This window comes from Oryctolagus cuniculus, chromosome 15 (assembly GCF_051225735.1).
Source record: "Oryctolagus cuniculus isolate XC-2025 breed Fujian yellow rabbit chromosome 15, ASM5122573v1, whole genome shotgun sequence".
Taxonomy (NCBI): domain Eukaryota; kingdom Metazoa; phylum Chordata; class Mammalia; order Lagomorpha; family Leporidae; genus Oryctolagus; species Oryctolagus cuniculus.
The window spans coordinates 82,581,485-82,600,117 of record NC_142881.1 but is presented as its reverse complement, the minus strand read 5'-3'; the positions used below and the strand labels follow the sequence as shown (position 1 = coordinate 82,600,117).

The 18,633-nt window shown below is 43.8% G+C and overlaps 1 long non-coding RNA gene across 11 annotated transcripts in view; it reads right to left on the bottom strand.

Annotated features, from left to right (window-relative positions):
* Positions 1–18,633, bottom strand: part of LOC149122120 (uncharacterized) — a 140,345-nt gene that overhangs the window by 85,048 nt on the left and 36,664 nt on the right. The window lies entirely within an intron of this gene.

Genomic DNA, 18,633 nt, shown 5'->3' with positions numbered 1-18,633 from the left:
AACCTCTAAACTAGGGCTCATTCCCTAGCGTTGGAAGTGTAGAAAACGTCTCTACCTTGTAGGAAGCTGTAAAGATTAATAAGCTAATGCAGCAAGGCCACGAGCATGGAGTAAGTGCTCAGGAAACACAGCAATTACTGTTAGGACTGCTACCAAGCTCAACAGATAGCAGGATCAGACACTGGCAGAAGCCCATGTCCCAGCCCATGTTCTGCTGCTGTAACAGACCACCACAGACTGGGCAGTTTATCAACAACAGGCACTCATTTGGGTTCTGTAGGCTGGAATTCCCAGTGAAGGGCCATCTCTGGCGGGGTGTTACACAGGGTGGAGGGCCTGTGAGGAAGAGTCAGGCAAAGTCACTCTTTTGCCAAGAATGCACTCTTTCAAGGACTGAGCCACTCCTGTGATACTGGGATCAGCCCCTTCAGGAGGACAGAGCCCTTCTGACCCAGTCACGGCTTAAAGCCCCACCACCATCACAGAGTACTGTTACCACGGCAACCAAACTCTGACCAGAGCAAATCTTTTGTGCCCCTCAGGGCCTGCACCTGAGCTTTTAGCAGAGCTGGAGCACCAGTAGCCCAATAATGCAAGTGCAAAACCCCAGTGCAACACAGACTCCATCCCTCCACAGGCTGTGCTGTGAACAGTTCCTCTTTATTTTCTATCACCTTCATTTCCTCTGACATCTACTGCTCCTCCCATTTGATTCACTCTACTGTTCTCTGAATTTTTTAAGATGCATAAGTTATTTTCAGCTTCCCATTTTTAAAAAAAAATGTTTTAAATTTATTTTAGAGGTAGAGTTAGAAAGGGAGAGACAGAGAAAAGATCTTCCATCTGCTGGTTCACTCCCCAAATGGCTGCAATGGCCGGAGCTGAGCTGATCTGAAGCCAGGAGCTTCTTCAGGGTCTTCCATGGGGGTGTAGGGGCTCATGCCCCTGGGCCATTTCCATTGCTTTCCCAGGCCATCAGCAGAGAGTTGGATTGAAAGAGGAGCAGCCAGGACAAAAACGCACCCATATGGGATGCCAGCACCACAGGTGGAGGCTAAGCCTACTACGCCACAGCACCAGGTCCCTCAGCTTACTTTTATACAAAATGTAGGTTCTTGAGGCTAGAGAATGTCCTCAACATGCAGCCTTAGCAGTGTTACAGGTCTGCCATCACGTGATATGACTGTCATTACGTTCTGGCTTATAACTGTATATATTTTACCTTCCCTTTTACTCTGTAATTGACTTTTGCTTAGGATTTGAACAAAACATCCACATTCCTCAACAAGAATGCATTGGAAAGTATTGGCTTTCCAGGCCAAAAATGTCAGCCTTATGAAATCTAAAGCCTCAAAATTCAGTTTTAAAAAATGAACTGTGCCAGAGTCACTGTGCACCTGCTCCCCATGTAGGACCTCTGTCCTTAATGAGTTGTACTGAGAATTAATGGTAAAACTAGTCTTCAAACAGTACTTTATACTTTGTGTGTCTGTGTGAGTGCAAGCTGTTGAAATCTTTACTTAGAGTTGGTCTTCTGTATATAAAGATAATTAAAAATGAATCTTAGTGAAAAATGGGATGGGACAGGGAGTAGGAGGTGGTACGCGAGTGGAAGTATGGGGGCGGGTATTGGGGGGAGAACCGCTATAATCCAAAAAGCTGTATCTATGAAATTTATACTTATTAAATAAAAACTTTATTTAAAAAATGAGCTGTGCAACATTTGAAAGTACAGGCTCTGGGTCTGTGTCCTGGAATGCCAGGGGTAAGGCTGGCCATTCAAGGTGGCAGCCTCTTCCATGGCCCTTTCCTCAGCCACACAGAAACCAGGCTCAGAGCCTCTGTCCAGAGCTTCCCTGCACTGGATGTGACCCAAACTCTGGTGCTGAAGGGACCTCTCCAACTCATTATGGTGCATCTGTTAGTATTTGCAGAGAACACAACTGGTCACTAGCTATGACAGTCCACTCTCACTACAACTAAAGAGCATCCTACGGCGCTGCAGCTCAATAGGCTAATCCTCCGCCTTCCAGCGCCGGCACACTGGGTTCTAGTCCCGGTCGGGGCACCAGATTCTGTCCTGGTTGCCCCTCTTCCAGGCCAGCTCTCTGCTGTGGCCAGGGAGTGCAGTGGAGGATGGCCCAAGTGCTTGGGCCCTGCACCCCATGGGAGACCAGGAGAAGCACCTGGCTCCTGCCTTCGGATCAGCACGGTGTGCCGGCTGCAGCGCACCACCCGCGGCGGCCATTGGAGGGTGAACCAACAGCAAAGGAAGACCTTTCTCTCTGTCTCTCTCTCTCACTGTCCACTCTGCCTGTAAAAAAAAAAAAATCTTAAACTTACATCCTACTCTATCTTTTCACTTTTAAAATACTAGAATGCGGGCTGGGTGCTGTGGCTCACTTGGTTAATCCTCCACCTGTGGCACCAGCATCCCATATGGGCACTGGGTTCTAGTCCTGGTTGCTCTTCTTCCAGTCCAGCTCTCTGCTGTGGCCTGGGAGGGCAGTGGAGGATGGCCCAAGTGCTTGGCCACCTTCACCTGCATGGGAGACTAGGAAGAAGCTCCTGGCTCCTCATAGCACTGGCTGTAGTGGCCATTTGGGGAGTGAACCAATGGATGGAAGACCTTTCTATCTCTCTCACTGTCTATAACTCTACCTGTCAAATAAATAAATAACTAAATCTTAAAAAAAATACAAGAACGTCACACATGGGTACTTCAAAAGTTCATGGAAATGGAAGCAGAAGATCTATTCACTGGAACACAGAAATGTTTTGAAAACCATGCAGATGGAGTATTTCGTTTCTAGGCTTAATGTGAAACAAGTGATTCCTTTCTGCATGCCTCAGCCTTGGGCCACACCCACCCCTGAGCACTGACAATTAGATGAATGAGCTTGGGTAAGTCATTTAAGCCCTCAAGATCTCAGTCAGTCTGCCTATAAAATGGGTACGACACCAAACCCCGGAGTTGCTGTGCTGATAAAATCGGAGAATCCTTGGAGATGCTCAGCACAGCTGCTGACCCAGCCTAAGCAAGACATTCAGCTGTCATTGTTCTTGTTACTGTAGAGGCCATGATTAGGCTCAGTGAGGTACGTAGATCCTCTTTAGTGCACTCTCAGCTACCGAGCATTTGTAACAGTCCCGAGACACAAGCAGAATGCAATAGAAAATGGAAAGCCTTAAGTGAGCCTGGAGGGAAAGGAAAGGACAGCTCTCTCATGAGCTCAGTGAGCGTGCATGCATGTGTGCTCTCTCCTTATATATGTGTGTCAATGGTGTATTTAAAAAACGTAAAAATATAACTTTAATTACAACATAATTAATGAATAATTTATATAAAAGGTCTCTAACATGAGTATATATACACTTCTAAGTATGTTAGCAGAGCGCTAATGAGATATAAATGCCATATAAATAAATACAGCACTTATTTGCCTTTTTCTAGCACAGCCTCCCTAAGTTCTAGTGTCCTGGAATTTAAGGTTGCCAAAATTGCTACTTTGGCATCTTATTTACAAGCTTTAGATCCACGTAATTATCTGAGGATGGAACGAGGGGTAACTTATGTTTTCTTTAAACTGATGTTTCATGTAAACTTCTGTGAGGCTGAGAACTCACATGGATGGGGTCTGTTCACCCCACCTGGTGTCCCATCTGAAGCCATGCTCTGTCTCTGATCATCAGGTCCCAGATGTCTGTGGGTAACAGGCCTGTTCCTGCAAGCAGGAACTCCCACATTCAGCTCCCACGCAACTTTTCCTTTTAAGTTTAGAGACAGAGGTGGAGAGAATTCCCACCTCTGATTCACTCCCTAAATTCCCACAATGGCTGGGGCTGGGGCTGGGGCAGGCCATGCCAGGAGCAGGACTCAATCCACATTTCCTATGTGGTTGATAGAAACCTGATTCCTTGAGCCATCAGCACAGCCTCCCAAGGTCTACATTGGTGGGAAGCTGGAATCCGGAGTTGGGCCCAGGAATTGAACTCAGAAACTCTGAAGTGGGATACAGGCATCTTAAGTGTAAAGCTAAATGCCCACTCCCTTCCAGGTATATTTTGATCTCAAATGCACTTGAAAAATATCGCAGTTATCTTCCAACATAACAATCAGATTTCTTATCATTAGTAAGCCTTGCTATTGTGGTTACAGTGGTGAGGATCATTTAATGGAACACAAAATTTAGGAAAATGGGGCTGGGTTTGTCTATTTGTATGACTTTCAGGAAACTAACTTGGTTACACACACACCCATACATACTCCATGCGTTATACTGAGAACATTAGGTAACAGTGTACAAAATTGCAGCTATGTAGGATCAGTAAGTTTAGAGACCTAACCTATAGCATGATGAAAGGGGGAGAGGGAGAGGGGGAGGGGAAGAAAACACATAAAAGAGTATTGGGTATACTTACCTACTTTAACATAGTAATTGTGCTTTTAGCACTGCATCCTCAGGAAATATTTTAAATTCAGAGAAAGAGTTATTTTCAGAGATATTTAGTGTACTCTCATTTATAAAAATAAGCACTGAAAAAAATCTGAACATTCAACAACTGCTAAGTAATTTATACTATTCCCATCTGTTAGAATATTATGTAGCCATTAAAGTGGTTTATAAAGAATCAGTAATAACACATACAGTGAAATAAAATGTGAGTAAAAAAAATCATAATTAGGTAAAAGTAACCAGGCAGAGTGAAAGACAGAAAGAAAATGGGCTTAAATGTGTGTTATTGCTCATCTTTGGATGGTGAGGCTATGAATAACGCTTTGGTTCTTCCCTTTCTGTTTACATTCCAAATTTTATAAAATAAAGAATTCTCTGAAACAGTAGCCTGTGCTTTAAAAAGGAAAGAGACAAAAGCCCAGGCAGTCAATGGGAAAAGAGTATGTACTTTCTCCTCTCTGTCTTGACCCTTCAAAGGTCCCCACCAAAACTTCCCCTGGAAAGGTGAGTGTGTGTTGCTGCCCATGAGGCCCAGTGCTCCACATCTAGCTCACTACAGTCTTGCATTTAGACAGTTGGGAAAGGGTTCTACTCTTTTCTAGCCCCAGCTCTCCAAACACTCAAGGAACCCTGGACTAAACAGAGTAAAAGCAATGATTCTGGCCCAATTCCACTCCATTCCTTCAGTCACCACTGTACAACCCTGATGCAAAACAGGATAAAATTTCTCACTCATCAGTCTTTTTCACACGAGAACTCAAACAGTCTCACAAATGGCCTAGGATTCCAAAGCAGTAAACCTGTCCAGTCCAATGGAGCATACTGTTGAAAATACCAACTGTGATTTGAGGAGGCTGATGACAAACTCTTGGGAACACTCAAGGAACAGCACAACTCACTATCACAATTGACCCAATGGCTGTCCTAAAAGCTAACTTCAAGTTCCCTTCCTACACACCTGATACTTGTAACACATTTGCCTCTGCTCCCCAAGCCAAAGGCATCCCTTGGACAGCTAACATTTCTGCAAACTGATGTCTATTTGTAGCAATTTGGTTTATTATCAGTGGTTCAGGGACAATTTAGAGCAGACTTTGGCAGCCTCTTATGATAACAATCTGCCCCCGTTGTGTTCCTTATGGAAGACACCTGCTTTGCCAGGAAGATATATTAGCTGTGGATGACTGAGTAAGAACATGATTAAGATGTCAAAGTTTCTACTGGATCCTGCTGGGCCTGCACATACTAAATCGCAGGGCTGTCTGTTTCCTGTGTGGGCCACAGTGCCTGTCCAAAGGGGCTTAGTTCCTTCATACATTTAGTGTTGGAAAATGTCAATAATGTCACAGGTCACTAGGGAAAAAAAAAAAACAAAAAAACAGGCTCTGAGGTGATGACTTCATCCTTGATCCTCTCCAGAAGAGTTTTTTTTTCCTTTTTTTTTTTTAAGATTTATTTATTTATTTGAAAGGCATAGTTACAGGGAGGCAGAGGCAGAGAGAGACAGAGAGAGAGGTCTTTCATCCACAGGTTCACTCCCCAAATGGCCACAACGGCCCAAGCTGCATTGATCCAAAGCCAGGAGCTTCTTCTGGGTCTCCCATGTGGGTACAGGGGCCCAAGGACTTGGGTCATCGTCTGCTGATTTCCCAGGCCACAGAAGAGAGCTGGATCAGAAGTGGAGCAGCCGGGACTTGAACCAGCATCCATATGGGATGCCGGCATTGCAAGCGGCGGCTTTACTTGCTACACCACAGCGCAGGCCCCATCCAGAATTCTAACCGAACACAGCCTGGAGTCAGGCCGTAGCTAAAACAGCTCCCAGAAGACTCAACACAGCTAGAACTGATGAGGGCTTCCTAAGGGCCCACACTTGTTTCAATTTGGGTTCATCTGGGACAGAGGCTTTTGTCTATTGATAGCCAAGATGATAAACATAGTACAACTCACATAAAAAAATAAAGTTAAAATAAAAAGAATTTTAAAAATGATAAAAAGAAATGTGTCACATACTTGCATCTCCTCATTAGAGGCTGGCTTCTCTGGAGGTAGAGGAGGATGTATGTGAGATTTTCTGAGGCAGCAGGTTTTTTCTCTCTATTCACTATGCTAGCCTTGCCCATCAAGGAATATTCCAATTATAAACACAGAGAGGGGCCAGCACTGTGGTATAGTGGATAAAGCTGCCCCTTGCAGTGCCGGCATCCCATATGGATGCTGGTGCAAGTCCCAGCTGCTCCACTTCTGATCCAGCTCTCTGCTATGCCCTGGGAAAGCAGTAGAAGATAGCCCAAGTCCTTGGGCCCATGTACCCACGTGGGAGACCTAGAAGAGGCTCCTGGCTCCTGGCTTTGGATCAGTGCAGCTCCAGCCATTACGGCCAACTGGGGAGTGAACCAGCAAATGGAAGGCCTCTCTTTCTCTCTCTCTCTCTCTCTTTCTCTGCCTCTCTTTCTCTCTGTGTGTAACTCTGACTTTCAAAGAAATAAATCAGTCTTTAAAAAAAAAAAACACACAGAGAACATCAGATGGAAAAAAAAATGGTGGGAGAAAGAAGGGAAGGGAATGATTCTTGATCTTGGTCTCGTCCTCATTCTCATCACTGCCCAAACTACCCAGGGACTGTGGCTGCTCAGCCCCAAGGCCTATCACCCCCCTTTTATACAGATCTGGTTTGGTGCAAAGGGCACAAGGATTTCGTTCATATACACAGACCACAAATTTGGCTCTGAAGCTTATGAGCTGCAGGACCTTCATCTCTATGACCATCGGATGCAATCCTACACCTTGAAGCATGCACTAATCAAATTATACCCTCCAGGCCAGACCACAGCTCACTAGGCTAATCCTCCGCCTGCGGCGCTGGCACTCTGGGTTCTAGTCCCTGTTGGGGCACCGGATTCTGTCCCTGTTGCTCCTCTTCCAGTCCAGCTCTCTGCTGTGGCCCAGGAAGGCAGTGGAGGATGGCCCAAGTGCTTGGGCCCTGAACCCGCATGGGAGACCAGGAGGAAGCACCTGGCTCCTGGCTTCGGATCAGTGCAGCATGCCAGCTGTAGCGGCCATTTGGAGGATGAACCAACGGAAGGAAGACATTTCTCTCTCTCTCTCTCACTGTCTAACTCTGCCTGTCAAAAAATAAATAAATAAAATTATAACCTCCAAAAAACATCTGGTAATGTCTCAATAGATATGAGCTGCCTCTTTCTTCACTTACAAGGTCATTCAGGTCTCAGCTCAACTGCCATCTCCTCAAAAGAGCCTCCTGTGTCCCCAGCCACCACCCTCCTCACTCAGGAGCACATCGCTGCCTTACTCATCTATCTGACCACTCGTCTGTTTTCTGCCTTGCCAGCCACAAAGAGCTCTACAAGGACAGGACACTTGACCTTGTTGGCCACTGTGCACAGGGACTGGAGCTGTTGCTTAGAAACGGTGGAGCTCATACACTTTTCTTGGATGGATGAGGCCTAAGCACGGGCTCTAGCTGAGAAGACCTCACAGTGTGTAGAGAAGTGTGGATGAGGGCCTCAGGAAGGCCTCACGAGCATGCTGTGGCCGGCCAGCTCAGCAGGCGGCCCACCGCTCAGGGAACAGCTCCTAAGCACAGAACTCACTTTGGTGCTGGTGTGCCACCGCCATGCCTCAGGCTTCTGGGACACAGCTGGGCGAGCCGAAAAGCCGCCGCCCAGTGGGTTCATGCAGAGCACACTCCCGCTCCGCACCCCTCACAGGACAGCCAAGGGCTCCCTGGATAAATCCAGAGTGACAGCGAAGAGCAGGAGGAATCCTTCTTAGAAGGGAGAATTGGAAACTCTGAGAGCCAACTCCGTGTGTTCCCACACACGGGAAGCCACAGAGACCTAGACTTGGGCATATGCCACACACACCTTCTGTCTAGTTGGGCACCAGTCCTAGCCTCAGTTATCAGCTTCCTCTTAACATTTCTTTGTTGGAAAAGAAAGAAAAATCTATCTTTGATAAAAGAGTTTGTGTTCCTTAGAGAAAACTGAAAATCATGATTTTTAAACCTCATTAGTAATCCAAATAAATAAAGGACCATGTCCCTCAAAAATTAGAACAATTAAAATAAGTTTCCATACTAAAGCATGGTAAAATGGCATACTCATACACTACCATTGAGAGAACTGGGGAGAGTGTTTCGCCTGGAAGTTAAGATTCCTGCATCCGGGGCCAGCATCATGGGGTACCAGGTAAAACCACCATCTATGATGCCAGCATCTCATATGGGCACCAGTTCATGCTCCAGTTCCTCTACTTCTGATTCAGCTTCCTGCTAACGGCCTGGGGAAAGCAGCTGAGGATGGCCAAAGTGCTTGGGCCCCTGCACCCAATGGGAGACCAGGAAGAAGCTCCTGGCTTCAGTCTGATCGAGCTCTGGCAGCTGCAGCCATCTGGGGAGTGAACCAGCAGATGGAAGATCTCTCACTCTCTCTCTTCTCTCTCCCTCCCTCCCTCTCTTTGTGTGTGTGTGTGTGTGTGTGTGTGTTCCTCTAACTCTTCCTTTCAAATAAAATAAATCTTTGGGGGGGAAAAGATGCCTGTATTTCACATAGGGATACCTGAGCTTTATTCCCAGTTCTGGCTCTTGATTCCATTTTTCTGCTAATGTGCACTTTGAGAGACAGCGGCGATGGTTCAAGTAACTGCATTCCTGGCACTCACGTGGAAGGCCTGGGTTGTGTCTCAGCCCCTGGCTTCAGCCCTGGCCCAACCCCAGCTGCTGTAGACATTTTGGTAGTGAACCAGCAGATGAGAGCTCTCTGCCTCTCAAATATATAAAGAAAATATGGAAAGGAGTTTTGAATCTTATAAATATTTGCATCGGTCTGCCACTTATGGTTGTACAGGTTGAGTTTTGAACAACTCCAAGGGGCGCTACTCTCCTTGCAAGAATTATAGATGTAGTTATTGAGACAATTTTCCTGTAGGTGGCAGTCAAGTTCCTGGTGGAAATGGCACCTTATTATAATTTGCACAAGTTACTTTTCAGCTGCTGGTAAGGGTAATTTACAAACATGAACACTGTGGCTCCATTTCCATGAAATTCACACTAAGAAAAAAAATTTCCTGATGTGGGAAATGTTTTATACGCAAAGATGTTCATCACAGCATTATTCAATAATTGCAAACAACCTAAATGTCCAAGAGTAAGGAAATGATTAAAGCAACTGTGTACACACAATTGATATTTATGAATAGCTTATAATAACAGGGAAAAGCTGCTGTGTTACCATTATAACTTTATACCTGGGGATAGAAAATTGTGTATACAGCCATGATTACTCTATGTAAAACAAACACAAACCTTTAAAAGCTGTTCAAAATAAATTTGTAGGATAGTAAAAAGCTAAAATATTAGCAGCAGTTCTTTGGGGATGTAGTGTTACTAATTCTATTTTTGTCTCTCTAATTTACTATATTTTCTAAATATTTTAATGAGCATGTATTCATTTTATACTGAAATCTCCACAAATAAATTTCTAGAAGCAGAGAATAGTCAGAAATTAGAGGCAGAATTCAAACCTTTCAATATTCTGTTGCTGAGACATGAAGACACTGAAACACCTGATGTAGCATTTCAGCATTTGGGGGAGATGTTTCAGGATCTAATCCAAGATAATCCTTTTACACCACCACCCACAGAAAAGGAACCACAGGCATGGAAACCTCAAAAGGAGGAGAGCAAGAGCCTGTGTCGTCAAGAGTAAAAGATATTACTATTGCCTGTGCCTCATGTCTCAGTGCAGAGCCTCAAGGAACAGAGTAGAAAAGGCCTCCTGCCCATCAGCATGGGGTTCAAGGTTAGGAATACACCCAAATATTCCCCACCTCACAGCCAGCAGGGACAGCAATCGTGAACTGAGAACAAGTTTCTTAGAACACTGATCATCATATGCTCACTGTCTCTACATTTATACCCATGACATAGATGAAGATGTTAGACAGTTGAGACTAAAATAATCTGTTTTATTTGCCCAGGACTCTGCTCTCAGGCAGAAGGGCACCTGTGAAAGCCTTAAAGGTTGGGAAAGTTCCCCTATGACAACCGTACATCTCAGGCTCATCTCTCCTCACTCTTCCCACTGGGCCTAACCCAGCTAAACAGAACACGAATAGCCAAACAGAATCAATAGCCTACACTACTCATGGGCACCAGGAAATCCTGCCCAAATCGAGGGCCTGCCTGCCACAGGCCAGTCAGGTGTATTTTTCCCATAATCTCCAATACATGTCTTCCATGTGGCCTCTGACTTGTTTCAAACAGCTGCTTGGATCAGAGTGCTGTTGGGGATCCTATGCACTTGCTTATTCTAACTGATACTGGCACCTACTCTCATGCTCCCAAGAAGCTGCTGAGGCTTGACTTCAAATGATAGAAAGCATTTCAGTCCACAACACTGGTGCCAGCCTTTAGGTCACTACCAAGAGACTGCCACTGCCATGCTTCTTCCACTAAATCACTGATGCATTCTTGTTTTTTTGTTTTTTTAGTTTTTTTAACTTTTATTTAATGAATATAAATTTCCAAAGTATGGCTTATGGATTACAATGGCTTCCCCCCCCCATAACGTCCCTCCCACCTGCAACCCTCCCCTTTCCCACTCCCTCTCCCCTTCCATTCACATCAAGATTCATTTTCGATTCTCTTTATATACAGAAGATCAGTTTAGCATACATTAAGTAAAGATTTCAACAGTTTGCTCCCACACAGAAACATAAAGTGAAAAATAATAGATGATTTTTTAAATGATGATGAAATCAGATCAGACCTATTGTCATGTTTAATCCCAGTGAGAGTCAAGTTGGGAATTGATAATTTCTTCTTTTTTTTTTTTTTACAGAAGATCAGTTTAGTATACATTAAGTAAAGATTTCAACAGTTTGCACCCCCATAGAAACACAAAGTGAAATATATATACTGTTTGAGTACTCGTTATAGCATTAAGTCTCAATGTACAGCACATTAAGGAAAGAGATCCTACATGAGGAGTAAGTGCACAGTGACTCCTGTTGTTGACTTTACCAATTGACACTCCTGTTTATGGCATCAGTAATCTCCCTATGCACCAGTCATGAGTTTCCAAGGCTATGGAAGCCCCTTGAGTTCTCTGACTCCTATCTTGTTTAGACAAGTTCATAGTCAAAGTGGAGGTTCTCTCCTCCCTTCAGAGAAAGGTACCTCCTTCTTTGAAGACCTGTTCTTTCCACTGGGATCTCACTCACAGAGATCTTTCATTTAGGTTTTTTTTTTTTTTTTTTGTTTTTTTTTTTTTTTTTTTTTTGTTTTGTTTTGTTTTGTTTTGTTTTGTGTTGTTTGCCAGAGTGTCTTGGCTTTCCATGCCTGAAATACTCTCATGGGCTTTTCAGCCAGATCCGAATGCCTTTAGGGCTGATTCTGAGGCCAGAGTGCTGTTTAGGACATCCACCATTCTATGAGTCTGCTGAGTATCTCACTTCGCATGTTGGATCACTCTCCCCTTTATTTATTCTATCGGTTAGTATTAGCAGGTACTAGACTTGTTTATGTGCTCCCTTTGACTCTTAGTCCTTTCATTATGATCAATTGTGAACAGAAATTGATCACTTGGACTAGTGAGATGGCATTGGTACATGCCACCTTGATGGGATTGAATTGGAATCCCCTGGTATGTTTCTAACTCTACCATTTGGGGCAAGTCAGCTTGAGCATGTCCCAAATTGTACATCTCTTCCCTCTTATTCCCACTCTTATGTTTAACAGGGATCACATTTCAGTTAAATTTCAACACTTAAGAATAACTGTGTATTAATTACAGAATTAAACCAGTCATATTAAGTAGAACAGACCAAAAAAAAAACTACTAAGAGGGATAATATATTAAGTTGTTCATTAACAGTCAGGGCTATGCTGATCAAGTCACCGTTTCTCATAGTGTCGATTTCACTTCAACAGGTTTCCTTTTTGGTGTTCAGTCAGTTGTCACCGATCAGGGAGAACATATGGTATTTGTCCCTTTGGGACTGGCTTGTTTCACTCAGCATGATGTGTTCCATGCTGAGTGATGCATTCTCCTAAGTATCCCTGCATCTACAAGGTGTCAGGCGTGTGCTAGTCTCTGGATTCTGTGGTGACTCTCCTCAGCAATGTCAAAGCCCCTGCCCTCAGGGAAGCTGCATTCCAATCAGATAAGGAGAGGATTCACACAATTATCCTCAGGGGATATGTTCCAAGACTTCCCCAGTGGATGCCTGAAACTTCAGATAGTTTAATAACCTGTATAGGTTTTCATAACTGAGACTAATATGGCTATGCAGTGACTAACAGGAGGGTAGTTTATACAATGTGGATACACTAGACAAAGGGATGATTCACTTCCCAGGCAAGACAGAGGATGATGGTGTGAGATCCTATTGTACTACTCATGGCAGTGTACAATTTAAAACTTACAAATTGGTTCTTTGCACAATTCTTCCTTTAATATTTTTGGACTGCTGTTGAGTATAAGTAACTGAAACATCAGAAAGCTAAACCACAGGTAAGGAGGGACTACAGTAAATAATAATTACAGATTTGGGCAAATACCATGAAGAAATTAAGAAGGATGATAAATTCAACAGGAGATATTTATCTGAACTGGAGGATGGGAATGAGCCAGTCATTCTAGCAGCTCTGACTTGGAGCTTTTCTAGCTGAGCTAAAATTTCTCATGCCCTATAAACAAAACTGAACCTTAAGGTCAGATTGAGAATCCTGACCTTGGCCAAGTGCTGCTCTTTGTTCCGCTTTCTCATTGAGTTCAAAGGTTATTGCTGCTGAGAGAACTGTCATGAGGAAGTAACCAAACGATTGAAATAAGCATGAAGAGGGGTCATCCTACAATTCCCTCAACAACTGCTCTCACACTTTGGAAACAATCACATGAGAGCTATCATCATTACAGTCTACCCACAGATTCCAACAGGATTTCTGGATAAGGCCCAGGAATCTGAATTTTTAACATGCAATCCCAAGTGATTTTGATGTAAGTGGTCCATGGGCTGTATATTGAGAAACAGTGCTCAGAAAGCGGAAAAATTATGTTAACATTAGGTAAATTATTAGTATTACAATGCTTTGGGGGAATGGCAAAGAGCTTAGTCGAGAGCATAGGACCTGGAGTCTTGAAAATACAATTCAAGTCTTTGCTCTGTGTACTGTGACTTCAGCCTCAGCTTTTTTATTTGTAAAATAGAGCAAAGAAAGATATCTGTCCCATTGTGAAGACAAAGGGGAATAATGTTTTATTGTGAAGATACAATGAGATTCTGTCTCAAGGCATTTAGCTAGGGTCTGGCACATGTTAAGTATTCAAGAAATGGATATTCTTGATGATGGTGGTGGTAGTGGTGGTGGGATTGCAGGAGGAATACTTAAACCCACATTTGGTTTCAAACAAGCATTGCTCATTTTGGATGTATTGTATGTTTCCCAGAGGAAGCACGTTCCCACTGAAGCTTCCAGTCTGGAAAGAAAGGGCTAAGGAATGACAGGACAGAAAACAAAGACATGAGGCATTGTCCAGAGTCCAAATGTTGCAGAAAATGACAGATTACACTTAGCCTCCCTTGTTCTACAGGGGAAATGCCCAATACCCCCAATGGATGCCTGAAAGCATGGGTAATATCAAACTTATATATGCAAGACTGTTTTTTTCACATATATATATATATATATGCCTCTAATAAAGTTAAATTTATAATTTAAGTACAATTAAGAGATTAATAATGGCTAGTAAGAAAATATAACAATTATCACAATAAACTGCAATAAAAGTTATGTGCATATTCTCTCTCTCAAAATGCTTTAATTCTGCATTGCACTTCAGTAATATTTTCAGATCATAGTTGCCCTAAGTTATGGAAAGTACAAAAAGCAAAGCTGAAAGTAATGAAGACTACTGTAGCCAAAATCAGACAGAATCATCACATGGACTGTGTTGTCTGCCAAGCACTAAGTTCCTTCTCTCTTAGTCTAAAGAGCCTTGTTTGGGGACAGCTGTTTAGCCTAATGGTTAAGAAACATCCATGTGCCTGGGTTCAGTTCTCAGTTTTGGCTCCCAACTCCAGCTTCCTACCACAGCAGATCTTGGGGAATAGCTCACATGATGGGGTCCTGCCACCCCTGAAAGAGACCTGGATGCAGTTCCTGGCTCCTGGCTTCACCTTGGTCCAAGCCAGGTTATTATAGGGATTTGGAGGGAAACCATGGGAATGCAGACCCTGAAGCAGGCCTGATAACCAGAGTTGGAGGTCAGGGCTGGTCAGGGAATCAGCTTTCTGATCAAGCTTCAGAACTCCTGTTGGAGTTTTTGGGACAGAACTTCTGCCGCCGGTCAGGCCAGTTAGTGCCTGGGGGACATGTGTGTCACAGTGGGAAAAAGTCTTCTCAATAAAAAACCCAGAGGCAACACAACAGAGAGGTATGAAAAGAAATGTCAGTGTCCTCATGATGCTTTTGAGCTTTTAGCTATTTGTTGATAATATTTTGATCTTTTGAATCTATTTCTATCTGAGTCAATTCTATTCCCTGAATTCCACCTTACAGAAACCACTAAATCCCATCCCCATTTGTTTTAACCTAAACTATATTCCCACCTAATATAGGAAGTATAGAGAATGAAAACAACAAAGAAGCAAACGCACAGTTAAGCTCTTGCATATCACAAACTTTGTACAAGCACCTGTGTGTATGCACACTCATAGATTTACGTGTCCTCCACACCTAGACATAGATTTAAGATGTTTTCACACCAAAATACACTTACCTTTTAATTCTGTTGTCCACATTTTCAAGTGTCTGTGTGTGTGTTTGTGTGTGTGTAAGAAGTTGAGCAGAAAATATTTAAATTTTCAGTTAAGGCTGACATTGTGGCATAGTGGGTTAAGCCCTTTCTTGCAATACCATCATCCCATATGTGAGGACAAGTTTGAGTTCCAGCTGTTCTGCTTCTGATCTAGCTCTCTGCTAATTAGTGCTTGGGAAGACACTGAAAGGTAGCTCAAGTACTGTGGTCCCTGAGAGCTTCATTGGAAAAATCAGATGGATTCTTAGCTCTGGTCAGTCAGGCCCTGCCCTGGCTATTGCAGCCATTTATGAATGAGCCAGCAGATAGAAGCTTTTTAATAAATTTTCATTTCAGCTTCTCAACAAACTAGAGAAAAAAATCATAACCCATAGGGTTGCAACCAGCTGGGGAATAAACTAGTGGATGGAAGATCTAATGATCTCTCTCTGAAATTCTTTCAAATAAAAATAAATCTTAAAAAAATCATTACCCACAATGACAGATACTAAGTTGCATTCAATGAAGAGAAAGATTTGGTTAGTGTTCTTACTGATGGAACTCAAGCGCAGTTGACTGGACTTCAACACTCAGACTTTGACACCAGCAGGGACTGTGCCAGGCCAATGCCAGAAGCCTGGAACTCCATCCAGGTTTCCCACATGGGTGCAAGGACCCAATTCCTTGGGCCATCTTCTGACTGCTTTCCCAGACACATTAGCAGAGAGCTGGATCAGAAGTGGAGTAGCCAAGACTCAAATCAGCACTCCAAATATGGGATGCCAGCTTAGCCCTCTGGGAAACCAAGCTGGCCCACAGAATGAAGAACTTTAAGTAATTTTGAAGAATTGATCTTGGAAAAAAAATTTTAAAAATGTGACACTTGAGTTTGACTAAGGATTGCACACTCACAGACAGACATGGAAACTTCTCTACAGCCCATGTCTGGAGGAGGTTAAGGATGGAATAGGGGCAGGGTTGCTGCTGCCTGTTTCAGTTGGGTAAAGAGGGAATAAATAAAGGCCTTTGGCTTCTTACATTTATGACTCGATGTGATCCTGTGGCAACAGATAAATAAGGAATGAATATAGCTCCTTTGCAGTAAATATCTCAGCAGTTCAGTAATATCAATGTTCAAGGTCATTACTTCCTCTACATTCTTCCCTGGCCCACCTTAACACTGGCCAAGCTGCACAGCTATAAGAAATCCCAGAGACTGCACATCAGTCTTGGTCTCCCCTAAATCCTACCCTCCACAGTCTAACTGCAGCTCTTCTCTTTAACCCTGTCCCCTAGATTCAACTATACCACTCTTGAACCTAGCCAGAATGGCTACAGATCCCAGCATGGCTCTTGCTCAAAATGGATGAAGACAAACACACAGGCCATGAACCCCTATCCTAGGTGGACTGGGAGTCCCAAACACAAGGAGCCACCAATGCAAGAGTAGTGTCAGCCACTTCTCAGAGGGAACCAGCTCAAGGTTCCTGCCCAGGTAGAGCCATCACCTGCCAGTGGCAGGGCTGTAATAAAAGGTTCTAGACCAAGCAGGAAGGCATCCCCAGAGCCTCTCACACCTGACACAAAGCCCCTGATCTTTCAGATATGAAACCACAATCAAGGACTGCTAAATCTGGAGGCAATTTCCCCACTCCTCTTTGGGATGGCATTCCAAGACTTGGGGACCAATTGTGGCCAAACACAAAGAAGGGATGACAAGGAGGGTACTTTATCTGCGTCTGCATGTCATTCTATATGGAGCAGTCCTATCCTCCTCTGTTCAAGCCAAGACCTTGGGAGCTGGAGCCTAGGCATTGCTATCATGGATTGGGCCTTCTTGTTCTTTCTTCCACATGTCACCAACTAAAATGATTTGGGGAAGTTAAGCCTTCACCTGCCAAGATGGCATCCCATATGGGCACCAGTTTGAACCCCAGCTGCTCTATTTCCAATCCAGCTGCTAATGCTTCTGGAAAAGCAGAAGATGGTCCAAGTACTTTAATCCCTGCCACCCATGTGGCAGACCTGAAAGAAGCTCCTAGCTCCTGACTTCAGCCTGGCCCAGCCCTGGCTTTTTGTGGCCAACTGGGGAGTGAACCAAGGGATGGAAGATCCCTGTGTCTTCCTTTCTCTCTGTAACTCTGCCTTTCAAATAAACAAATCTTTTAAAAAATTTTCTTTAAGAATGATTTTGACTGCTTTGCTGTGGCCAATGGATATGAGAACAAGTAGGTGAATATGCTTTTACAAAACTCTATAAATTGCCTATGATTCAAGCTATTGATATGCCTAAGTTAGAGCCATTTTTTCCAGCTGAGAATAACAACAAAATCTGAGGCATGCCTTTCTGCAGCTGGGAGATGGAAAGGGAGGAAAGAGAGCTGAAATATTTGTTAATCACCCTTTTGGTACCAGGCACTTGACAGATGCTTTATATTGATTATTGCATATAATCCTCCCAAAGACACCTGTGATATAGGATTAATTATTTCTGGCCGGCGCCATGGCTCAATAGGCTAATCCTCCGCCTGCGGTGCCAGCACCCCGGGTTCTAGTCCCTGTCAGGGCACTGGATTCTGTCCCGGTTGTCCCTCTTCCAGGCCAGCTCTCTGCTGTGGCCCGGGAGTGCAGTGGAGGATGGCCCAAGTGCTTGGGCCCTGCACCCCATGGGAGACCAGAAGCACCTGGCTCCTGGCTTCGGATCAGCACGGTGCGCCGGCCGCGGCAGCCATTGGAGGGTGAACCAACGGCAAAGGAAGACCTTTCTCTCTGTCTCTCTCTCACACTGTTCACTCTGCCTGTCAAAAATAAATAAATAAAAAATAAATAAATAGGATTAATTATTTCCATGTGCATATGAAAAAAATGTGGCTCAAGGAGCTACTGTTGCCTGCTCAAATCACAGAGCTTATGAGAAGCAGCAGCAACCCTCAAATCAAGTTCTGATTTCCAAATGCCTACACTGAGAGGTCTTTTACATATGAGGAGACTTCAGAAAGTTCTTGAAAAGAAGAGAATTAAAAGATAAGTTTATTTTGGTGCAAAAAAAACTGTTAAAATTCATAGGTTTTTTCATAATACACACTTTCCATGGACTTATTTGAAGTCCTCTTGTATGTAATGCACACACACACACACACATTTGCATACCTGAACACATGCAGGCACCCACTTGGATGTACACACAGAGGTAAAAGCACAAATGGATGGAGTTTCGTGTATGCATGGCTGGCCACATACACATCCTCTCCAGACTAACCAATGAGAACACAGAATGTTTAAGCTCTTCATCTCCCAAAGTATTCATGGAAGTGGTTCCGTTTAGATTACTCAATACCAGAAAAATGAGGTAA